This window comes from Indicator indicator, chromosome 25 (genome assembly GCF_027791375.1).
Source record: "Indicator indicator isolate 239-I01 chromosome 25, UM_Iind_1.1, whole genome shotgun sequence".
Lineage (NCBI taxonomy): Eukaryota > Metazoa > Chordata > Aves > Piciformes > Indicatoridae > Indicator > Indicator indicator.
This window is the reverse complement of record NC_072034.1, coordinates 6,663,422-6,675,596: the sequence shown is the minus strand read 5'-3', so window position 1 is coordinate 6,675,596 and position 12,175 is coordinate 6,663,422.

Below are 12,175 nucleotides of genomic sequence, written 5' to 3'. Positions count from 1 at the left end.
CAATGCAGTGTAGCAGGACATGCCATGAGCAGTTCAGGAAGGGCTGTGGGAACTGGTGTGGGAACTCCCTGTACCAGGTTTGGGGGCTGCAGCAAACTGGTGCAGTCTCAGTGAGCTGGCCCTTGTTCTCAAGGCCACTTTTATTTTCTTTGAAAGATTCTGACCCGTTCTAGTAGTGACTAAAGATTGTTATATAAAGCATCCCCCCAATATTACGTAAGAAAAAAAAGGTTTCTGCAGGAAACAAATGCAACAGCTAACCTGGCCCAGTTCTAACATAGAACCATAGAATAGTAGGGGTTGGAAGGGGCCTCTGGAGATTATTAAATCCATGACCTCGGTAAAAGCAGGATATAATTATTTTAAAGCATACTCTACCTGAAAACGTAGCTTAGCACAAACAAAATAAAACAACCAAAAAATGGGCAAAATTTACATATTCATGATACTGTCTAAAGTCCCTTCTCAGTATGGTTCCTTCTTCACCAGCATATACTCAACAGCCTCAACACAGAGAACACAGATCCATGCTTTCCTGTGAATTCTTTCAGACTCCAAATGAGAAGTATCATGAGAGATCTAAACATCACGGGAAAAACCAACTGCCAACATTTCAGATCCAACTTACAAACACCAGAAGGTATTTCAGTGCAAAACCCCATGTATACCAACTTCAAAAAACATGGTAGCAGATCATCTCCACTTCAGTTTTCAGAAGTCTGTGTTCTCCATGTTAAAACAGAAGCTAGGGTGGTAGGTACAGATGTTCCCTCTTCTCATAGTTTATGCCATGAATGCCATGATTACCCAAAGAAGCAATCCACAGAAGCACAGTTTCCACATCTCTTTGGCATGTTCTGCTTAGATATAGTCAGTTACATAAAGTCTGCAGAATAGCTTCTTTTGAAATGGGAGGAATATAAAATTAAAGTTGGGGGTTTCTTCCTATGGACCCACATTGTGATGAGGTCCCAAAAAACAATGGGTCACACAAAACTACCCTTTTCATCTTGAAAAGGTATCCACCAAATGCGGCATCTGGATTTTATTTGTTTCAGATTTCTGATGAGGCCTATTCTCAACTTGGAGCAGGCAGGACTGCTGGTCCTGTTTAAACCAAATGTTAAAGCCTATAATTTTCAAAGAGTTTCTCCCTCTCACTTTCCGTTTCCAAAGCTCTTTTTCAATTATTCAGTTCTTACTGGCTAATTGAGGAAACAGAAACCAACTTTGCTTAAAACTCTCTCAAATGAGTAGAGTAAGTAAACAAAGACTTTTTTTCAATTGCTTTTTCAGTTCTAAGAATGTCATTTGTTAGTCGTGGAACAGGAACAGGTATGTCTTACAGAAACAGAATGAGGATTTCTCTCTAGAAGAAAAAAAAAATCCATGTCAGTGGAGGTACAGCCCATCTATGCTTCTGTAAATAATGAGTAAATTTTGTAAAAAAAAGGTGAAACAGGTGTAAAAAACAACAATTATTTTCTCTAAGCAGAAAATTACCACAGCTGAGAGTAGGTTTGGCAAACATATCCCTTACATGGCCATTTCTCGGCTTCCTCCATCATGCTAGGAAACAACAAAGTATTCAACAAAATGGCTGACTCGTTCAAGTGTTATTTTTGTTCACGCTGCAAAACAAATAAATAATCTTTGTTGAATCCTGATAAACTAGGTCACTACTGGGTGAACTAAATGTTTAGGATCCTTCTGCAGAAAGCAATTTTATTATTGCTTACAGTATTCAAAACAGCAATAGTAAAAATCCAAGTGAAAATATGAGTTCAACATGTTTATGCATCAAAATTAAAGGAGCTTTTCCCAGAAGTGAAACAGCTTTTACAAGTGGGGTGGGAAGACGCAATTCTTATTCTTACTAGTACCAAAACAAGATGCAATAGATGTATTCAACAGGATATTATTTATTACATGGGGATTTTTATGCAAAGATTCAGAATTCTCCTGCCTACCAAATGCCTTGCAATATTATGACTCGCCTTGAGTCAAGATCTAGGATTGTTCAATCCTGACCACCTCCTGCTAAAGGCTCGGCATCATCTATTCCCACTGCCTTTGGCAGGACTGTGTGGGGCTTAGCACTTCTGCAAAATTAGGCCCTAGACAATGAAGGTTTTAGGTATGGACTTAGTATTTCCTGTGGTGGATCTGTGTGGGTGGCCTTGTTACCAGAAATCCATACTCCTACACAGCAACTTCTGACTGTGCTTCTGCAGAAATGACTATGATGAAAGGAATGAAAGGTTTTACAAATAAAAATCACATGTTTGTTCCTTCAAACCAGTTAGGGTATCTCCTGCTGGCCAGAATGATCTCTTCACCTCTTGCACGGAAAACTAAAGGATGAAGATTTGCAGAGGCAGGTTGGACTGGGCTGCTGCACACACCGAAAGGGGAGAGCCCATCTGTGCTGTTCCCTGCCCATCGGCAGCAGCTGAGTCACTGGCCCAGCCTGCAGAGCTTCTCGCTGCTTATTTCACCCGTCCTCTGCCTCGCAGCCAGGAAAATCCCACATCCGCCCCAGTGGGTGTAGGAAATGCAGCTACCGCTTCTGGATGCACTGCCACCAAAAACAGAGGGGAGACTGTGGTGCAGGTGGCGTCTGTAGGCTCAGGGCCATTGTCCCAGGACTTTTCTGACAGTGTCCCAGCTCCCAGGAGCACAAGCAACTGCGAGCAGAGCCTGCGGCCAGCATTGTCTGGATGTCTGCCCACAGCGCCGCTGGTTTGCCAACTCCAGTGTTGTCAGGTGCTACCAGTGCTACCTCCTCTGGGCCAGGGGATCTGCCAGGGCTACTAGAAAACTGCCTTGCCTGTCCCACCTCATCATTTCTCTGATCTTCAGTGAGGGGGAGGTCATGGCCAGCCCTTTCTGGTTTTCCCTGCAGGCTATCTTAGCCTAGGCTGTAGACCAACAAGTTCAGGAGCTTACTGAAGTCACTAGTCTTGCCATGTTGTTGTGGCTAGCACAGCCCTGGTGGCCTCCAGTGAGGGTTACCAGAGATGCTGCTCTCATCTCCCACCCATCTCAGCTCCCTTTCAGTGATTCTCCTGGAGCAGACTACTGCAGAGGTGGGCACAATCATCTAGAGTGGCTTTAATCTCTGAATTTGCCAACATCAGTTGAATACTGCCAACATGCTTCAGATGATAGCTCTGCAAGCACACTGCTGGGAAAGCAACTGAAGACATTGCTCTTACATCCATACTGTTCCCTTCTATGAGTTCCTTGTGGCACATGCCAAGCTCATGCTTAGGGTGCTGTTATTCTGAGGAGACCGCAAGCAGCTTGGATCAGGCAGCCAGAGCCTGACTATGCAGTCTAAGGTTGAGTATTGATGTTGAGAAAGAAAACACAGAGGCAGACTGACAAGGGTTTGCCTAGCTGTCTGGGTAACTGATTCAGACAAATGCTCTTTTGAGAAGCCACTCTTGTAAAGTTGACAAGAAAAGACCTGTCATCCTCAAATGTGTGCTCACACACACACACAGAGCTGGCAGCAGAGCTGGCACTGGAAGGGATTGCATTAGGAAAGCAATCAGTGTCTGTCATTCCTGTGCAGTACAAGCCTTCCCACCCAAAGTCTTCAATGGTGTATAAGCCTCTTAGCTCAGAACTGGCATCAGCTCCACAGCCCTAACTCTAACACAACCTTTCTTTGCTAGCACCTCCTTGGAGGCTTCTCCTCTTTATGCCTCCTCTTTATGCCTCCTGAGCAAAGCTGCTGCCCCTGAACCTTCCACACTGTCCTTCCGTTCTGCTTAGCCATGTGAACCTCTCCTAGGAACGTCAGGAAGCAAGACCACGCACTAAAAAAAAGAAGAGAAAAATTCTCCTGGCATCCATTCCTTGGCACATTTGTTCCATGCTCATATTGACCAAAACAAGAAAGTACAGACAGGGGAAAATAGCTGCATGTCAAGGGAAAAACAAACGAGCCTTTCCTAGCACTGCCTTGGCATATATTCCTTTACCAGACCAAGTGCCTTTGACCCAGCCTGATGGGCAGACAAGAGAGCTTGCCTTTGTAATATGTGCCAACAAGGGAGAAACAAGGCCAGATGAATACTTTACCATGACTAGGTCACCACTTGGATATTTTAACACTGGTGTTCAACACCCACATTTTCTTCTGAGGAAGTGTCATAGAAGTTGGCTGCAACATTGGCCTGGCTCAAGGAGGAGGTGGTCACACCACAGGTTCCCCCTTCACTGGGTTCATCATATCCCCTTGTCTGTCAAACCTGGCAAAAGCCAAGTAGCTTACAAGTACTTTGTGGCCATCAGCTGGGACTTTTCTAAACATCTACAACTGCTGCATTCTTGGGGTGAATTTCCTTTTACATGTTGGCATTAGAATGAATTTATAACTATAAACGGCATGTGAGCTGCTGGCTCATTGTCCTGGAATTCAAAAGTTTAAGGCGATTTTTGAATACCACTTGAAAATGTGAAAGTGGCAGATGAGTTCCCTGAAACCTACAAAATAATTTGTTTTTAAGAGTGCAGAACTGATTAGAATTGAATCTAGGCATTTAATGGAAAACGGAATCTAAGTAATTTTTGTGGCTTTGTTGGCATTCTGAAACTTTCATAGTTCAAAAGGTGGCATCAATCTTTGACAAAAATGAAATCACTTGACACTTATTTCAGCAGTTTCCATTGAGAAACTGGCTTGTTCAAGGCACCCTCTCTTTAAAAAGACATCACCTCAGCTCCATATACTTGATAATGCTCACTGAGATCCTATAAATTACCACTATTTATTATTTGCATAGGAGAATATGAAAATAATCTCCAAAATGATGTCCCTATCTATTCACATCACTGACCTGAGCTCACCTTCCATGACTCTGTCCCTTCTTCCACCTGATTCTGCACCTCCTCACACACTGTCAGCTGCTTCACACCTGCTCTGCCATACATGAATTTGTACCAATTTCAAGGGGGACTTTTCCACCTGTCTCCTCTGTCATGGCAAGGTGTCCAGACATAACCATAAGTAATCTGACATTACAGACTCCCCTGAGGATGCTGCAGTACTTCAAACAATTATTTGATTTACGTTGTTTTCAGTTTGATCAGTGCAACACATGTGCCTGGGCAAACCCCAACTGTTGGTAACTCCCTGCAGGATGAGCTGCAGCTAATTCTGAGCATGCCCCCACCCTAGAGTGCCAAAGAAAGAGATGTGGTAGTTGTGCACACAAGAAATTATAAGCACTCAGCAAGAAACTCTGCTTGGAAGAGGGCAAAGCAACCTCACTTAATACACCTTAGACAGACGATGCATGAAACCAAAGCCCCTTCCCATAGCCGGATGGGCATCCGAGCAAAGACAGGCCAGTTGGGGTAGTCCTGAGGCAAGCACGGCAGGATCCCAAGCAGCCAGCCATGTCATGCAACACAACCATGTCTGCACGACCTGGGGAACTACAGTCCAAGGCAGGTAATGTAGTTCAGCTGAATTTATACCAACATTTTCCATTTCCCTTTTCCTTATAGACTTACTCTGCAGGAAGAGGGCAGTTACAGATATGTGTGACCTTCAACTTTATATTTGCTTGAACTATGAGAAAAACTGGCATCAGTCACAGGTCCTCTGTTTACTTGTGTGTCAGCAGGACATTACTTTCATCATGACAAGCACACCGGGCTCCTGCTTACCATTCCTATCTGTCCTTCCCTTTCCATTTAATGTTTTCTAATGAGTGGATACACTTGTTTGTCAGAGGCCACATCCTCGGGATTTACCTCAAGATGTACTTCCACATGTTTTCCTCATTGAAAACTCCCCAAAAGGCAAAGTTACGGGCACCGGGGAGAAGCAGTTAGACAAAAATATCTCCATAGGATTTAGAAGCATAAATTCTGCTTACCCTCCCTCTGGTAATTCTCTCTCACTTTTCTGAAGATTTCCATTCTAAAGGGTTAAAAACTGAATTCTAAAGGAGATTTGGACCTGCCTCTGCATGCATTGGCTCTGCCTTGCTGTGTGCCACCCCTGATCCATGATAGGACATGAGCTCTTTACCGCGTATCTCCCATTCCATGCAAATTTGGGGAATTCTGAAGCCCAGCATTGCAAATTTTAACTTGGAGGAAATCAAGCACAGTCCATTGAAGCAGTAAAGTATCTGATCTGCAAATGGAGACCCCTGAGTTTATATCTTCTTGTACTGATATTATTTTCCTTTTTTATCACCTTTTCCAGTATCCTATCATGCATCCCTTTTAGCAATCTTTGCCTCGAACAAGCATCCACTGGTTTCTGCAAAACTTCATTCCAATAATGTCTGCTTATGACCTCTATGCTTGAAATCTTAAATAATTATTGAAAATTATGTTCCTACCCTAATGAACGCCTTGCCCTTTTCTTTCTAATTTAGTAGTTTTGGTTGCTCAGTAAATGTAGTAAGCAAACGTTCCTGTCAGTGTCAGTTCAATTCTGAGTAAGAGAAGCCCCCACAAGCCAGCAGATGTACCCAATACACAGGCGGAACCCGTGGTTAGACTGGTATTTTTTTATTTTAAGAAGCCTCTTTGCAGACCTGTTTGCTTCCTACACCAAAGAAATGCAGAAGTGCAGATATGGACTTTTGTTTTTAAGCCACTGACAGAGAAAAATAATTTAATTGTTTGGGTTTTTTTACCTGCACAGCTTCCGTTTCATTTGCACTTTTATGGATGAGAAATTCGGAGGGAGAATGCACACTGAGAAGGTAAGACTCCAGAATAGTGTCTGTTGAGTTTTGGTCTTTAAGGTGATATTCCTACTGTGCATTTCTCAGGCTAGAATCTGGATCTGCTGAAGAGCAGACAGGGGTGTGCTGATAGTTTATCTATTCTTATTCTTTCTTGTGCAGGTTGCCAAAAGAGAGAAAGAAATTCTTGTGCAGGTGATCACTTCCAAGCACTGAATTCCTAGGCTGTATTGGCAGGCTTTGCCTAGCACAGCAATTCTTTCTGTGCCATTCTGATAGGAAAAATAGATCACACTCTCCTTTGGGACTTTCTTATCCTAATTAAACTTTGTCCAGATTAAATATTAGACAGTGCTCTGCTTCTCACATGCCCTTTCAGCAACCTTTTTTTGCTTTCATTATTCAGTCTGAAAAGGATAATGTTTGCAAACTGCAAGGTTGTACCCAAAGGTACAAACCCAAATTAAGGACCCTTTCCTTAATCAACTCTGACCAACCCTCCAACATAGAGCCTGAGTCCTGTAACACTCCTCCACAATTGGTAATTTCAAAGATACTAGTCCTTCTGAGAAGAGCTGTACCTTCTGCTCTTGACTTGCCTTGGCTCACCTCGGAAAAAAATAACAATTCTTAATTGAAGCTGACTAACTCAAAATGAAATCCCAGTGAAGATTAGTCAGGGTCCAGTTTACCTCTAAGCTAGCACTCAGAATTAGGGTCTTTGGAGTGGCATATTTATAATAATAATAATGATAAAAGCAAATAGTTGTATGGTATTTACATACTTCATGACTCACAACTGATATAAATATGCAGACAAATTCTGTGCAACATGAGACTGTAGAAACATGCAGCCAAAACCTGTCTGACATCCTTAGCTGCCCACACAAGTGCCTGACAATTTCTGCATGGTGGAGTACTCCTTAAAGGGCAATTTTTTCCATTTCTAAAACCAAGAATTCTAGTCTTCTTACTGTAGGTCACTTGTGGAACCACACAGATAACTGAACTCCACAACATGCCACTAATGATAAAGAGCAGGGGTTTCAGAACTGTGTGTCTGAAGGTGGGCACTTTAGTTAGGTGTCTGAATGGAGGTAGCCATTTTCACATGCATTTTCCAAGACTTGTTTTTGAATATATATACTTGGATATTGAAAACCTTAGCAGGCTGACTAAGTGTTGTACCAGGGAAAGTAAAAGTGTAGTGGTCAATTTAAACACTGATTTGCTGACTAGTCTGGGACCAGCCACACCACCCTGTATGCCACAAACGCTGCTATTTTCTGACTGACTGTGACTGCACAGGACTGAGTCACCTAATTCATAGCTACCACTGGGATGGAGCCAGCTTGGACACATCAGCTTGGCTTTTATCCCCAAGCACACTTCTCTGCTCCCTGCTCCACTGAAACATTTGTTGCAGCTGAACAGCTTGCAGACAAGAAGTCCTGAAGATGCACAACAGACCATACACAAAGGAAGGTTTTGCTAAGTGTAGAGCTGAGTATTGGCTGCTCTGCACCTTTGGAGCTTGCTGAATCATGCTGTCCTACAATCTCTCTCTGCTTCAAAAGCCAGATCCAGGGGAAAATTCAACAGGCACTATTTTCAATAGTCACCATTTTCAGAAGCCAGTTGGTCAAATAATTGCATTTGGCTGAAAAAAACTTAAATGTCACTGAGACATAATCAAAACACTGCTTTTAAAGAGCACTTTAGCTTTGGGGCCATGAAATCCATCTCTGACCACCTCAAGATGGCAGATGTGCTGTGTCTTGACAATGCAAGGGTTAAAAACCCTTGACTTGTTTCCCCTTTTCTCTGCTCTCACCTGAATGATTGGATCAAGGGTAAACAGCCGCAGACAGAAGGCAAAAAGCTCACTGAAGTGGAAATGTGACACACGTCAGATGATAGTCTTCTTTTTTTTTTTTTTATTCTGTCATCAGAAGCACTCAGTGAGGGAAGACCAGACAGGCAGTCTGCATAATGGGAGGTTTCTGACGGTGAAGTCCTATTGGGGTTTTTTGGGACAGTTACATTTAAGACACCAAAGGAATGGCTCAGAACTACTATCCCCACCTACAGTGTTTCTTTTCCTTTACAGTTACGGTAACAATGTTTGGGCAACAGTTTGTTTTTTTTCAGTTCCCACTTACTATTCATTGTGAAACTTGGTAAGATTGGCCATGTTATGTTACTCCATGAGTATGCGGATAAAGACATTTTTCTTCAACAGTTTTTTGATATATTTGCAAACCTGTCATATTCAGGTCGTTCCTTAGGGTATATAACATGGTTGGGTATGGTCTGGCAGAAACTTTCTGCTATGCCTCTTATTACTGTATATATAAAACATGTACAAATGTTTTCTGATACTTCATACAATTGCTTAAACACTGAGTACCAAAACTAATTAGGGAAACTTTCATCATTGCTACAGCAAGTGACTTAGGCATGATTTGGAGCAATGGGAAGATCTGTAAGAACATATAATAAACTAAAATATCAGGCATGGCAAACTACAAAGATCAAGTTACAATTCAGGTATTCAAAAGTACTTTTAGTGGAAGTGATTAGTCTGAAATCAAAGTTTCTATCCTAAGCCTGATTATGCGTGTAAAGAAAAGGGATTCATTTGGTTATGCTACAGAAGGAGGAGCCTTTCTGAACTGTATGGTAAGCGCTGCTATTCCTTTTACTTGCTAAATGTAAAATTCTCTATGTTAGGTTATCTAGGCCTTAAATTCATAGAAATACAATTTTAAATTAACTTTACATTCACTGACATGAAGGAGCTTTGGTTAATTCAGTTGAGAACTATGTGGAATGTCTAAGTCCTAATTTACTTAGTGAAGCTTGACCTTCTATGATGGCAACCAAGTAACAACCCCTCTTATCCCTTGCCAGTTCTCAGTGTCTGAGAATGACCCACTGCTGGAAAACACTCAGGTGGATCAGCACTGCTTTGACAGATAAGCTTGTCTTTGCCTGGAGTTAAAACTAAATCTACACAACACTTGTTTATATATTGAGTAGCAAATCTGCTTGGGAAAGTTTGAAAACACAGCTGCAATGTTTGGAGAATGGCCACAGGGGATAGTAAGATTCAGAATCAGGAACTACCCAAGCTACTCAGTGCCTTTCCTGGGAAGACAAAGTTGTTGGTTTCAGGGCAGAAACCTTGGCTTTGACACAGCCTTGCTCAGCAAGCTATCTGACACACCAGCCTCAGCCGCTGCAGCCAGAGAACTGGGCACTGAAAGAGCACAGGTGGTACAATTCAAGATGCTGAACGCATTCCTGTGCCTCACTAGGCTTTACCAATTCAGCACACAGTAACTATAAAAATGGTCACAGCAGATCTAACCAAAGAGCCAGTCCCCTATCTGTAAGAACAAGCCAAGAGGAGAGAGGAAGAAGATGATAGTAGCAAGCACTCGCCTTCTAACAGTAACTTGGTGCACCCAGCTATCAGGGCTCAGCTAAGCCAAGGCTCCCCTGACTCTGCTGTTCCTCTTCAGGGTAAAACTAGGTCAAGTGAAGCCCCAAACATCATCCAGTATTTTATCTTCCCAAGAGCCCCTGCTTTCTCTGGAACTGACTTATGTCCTTTTACAAGCTGACTATGCTCTAAGCAATGCTCTTAAGCCTGACAAAAGCATCTGGCCAAGCATTGCAGGATCAAGACTCCCACTTCTGCCTGTAAGAGATGATTGTTTACTGGTATCAACAGTAACAACCCAAACCCATGTATTTCTTATATGCTGTGATATATTCAGCTTAGAATTCAGGTATGAATGAGGGATTTTCACTTTTCCCATGTAAATATGACTACTCTCAGTACACTAAGGAACAATGTCTTTGAAAAGCAAATTCCCCAGAATATGACACACTAGTTAACACATACGAAATAATTTCTAACTAAATCACAAACAAATCACTTTTGCTGCTTTACTGTGGATTTGGCTGATTGGTCCACCAGAAGTAAGAGGCATTTTCACTGGTTGGCAAACCTTAGTGAAACTGCTAACACGTACAGTTTCCGTGCCAACACAGATCTCTGTACAGCCATAGTGCCTCTGCCAACCGGAAAGTTCACCCAGTCAGCAGCAGCACTTCTGGCTGCACTCAGCACTGATTTCTCCTCATATTGCCACCTCCCATCCACTTCACCACTATTTATCAAAAGTCCTTCATAAAAAGCTGTCAACAAGCAGCAGTTTGATTTCTACTCTAGACAGCCCTCAGCAAGGAAGAGTCCCAGAGGCCATCTGACCTTGTGTGTTTGTTTTTTCTCCAACTCATAGCATGTGTGTCAGCACTGCCATAAATGTCACACTTCCCACATGACAGGCCTTCATGGCAGTCTTCACTAACTTTTGTCACCTTCCTAATCACACTGCCTCCTGAAGTCACTCAGTGCCACACTGACCTGCAGTAGCCAGGGGCTGGCAAGGAAGCTGCCAGGAATTCCTGTCTGCAGGAATCATGCCACAGAGGTGTTCAGGAGGAGGTACAGACCACATCTCAGCCCCCAGATAGCAACACTTGGTTACTTTACAACGTTTGTTGGAATAATTTTTTTTAAAGGCTGCTAGGGAAATACAAAATAAAGAGTATTTCCATACTGTATTTGAAGCTTTTATTTAAATCCAGTGTTATGAGCTTCAGGAACTTCCCTTATCCTCCCTGACCAATCCCTAAAATGCACCAAATCCTACAAGTCCACCAAACAACTACTGGCTCACCAGAGTGTTCCCACAGGCAGTGCTCGCAGCTGGACTTCCATCAAAGCTGTTTTGTGGTCTCTCTTTGGGGATGGTGTGATAACATAAAAGCAGGCAGAAAGCTCACGTGAACAATGTATATTTTCACACAGATTACTCACCCCACTCACTGTACAGAGACGGAACCACAGCCTTCATGCTGAGCCAGACTTTGGAGCTGATGTGACCAGTAGGGCCAGCTATTTTGGTGTAGGTAGGAGATCGCTGTCCCTCAAAGCCCCAATATACAAGTCAGTCAGTGGTCCACCACATCCAAGCAGGAGTCTTGCTTGCTGATGAGCTGCATGAAAAAGGTTGCAGTGGCAGCCATAGTCTGCCAAGGGAAGTGTCAGGCTAGATCTACCCTGAGGGGACTGAAAACCAGTCCCAGTGCCTGGTCGAGGAAGCACTGGCAGCCCACGGCACCAGGCATTACTTCTGCAAGGAACACACTGCAGGCATTGCTGTCCCCCAGTTTGTGTTTTCTTCTTATCTATTTTTTGTAATTTAACTGTAGAACATGTTAGCAATGCGCCACATCGTTTGGAATCTCACATAGGTCTTGCCCTTGATGATGACACTGATGCAAACATTTCCACAGAGTGATTGTGTGTCATGAAAAAAGTTTTAGGTGTGCTGCTTTTTCAGCAGTCCAATGGAGAGCTACCATGATGATTAAGG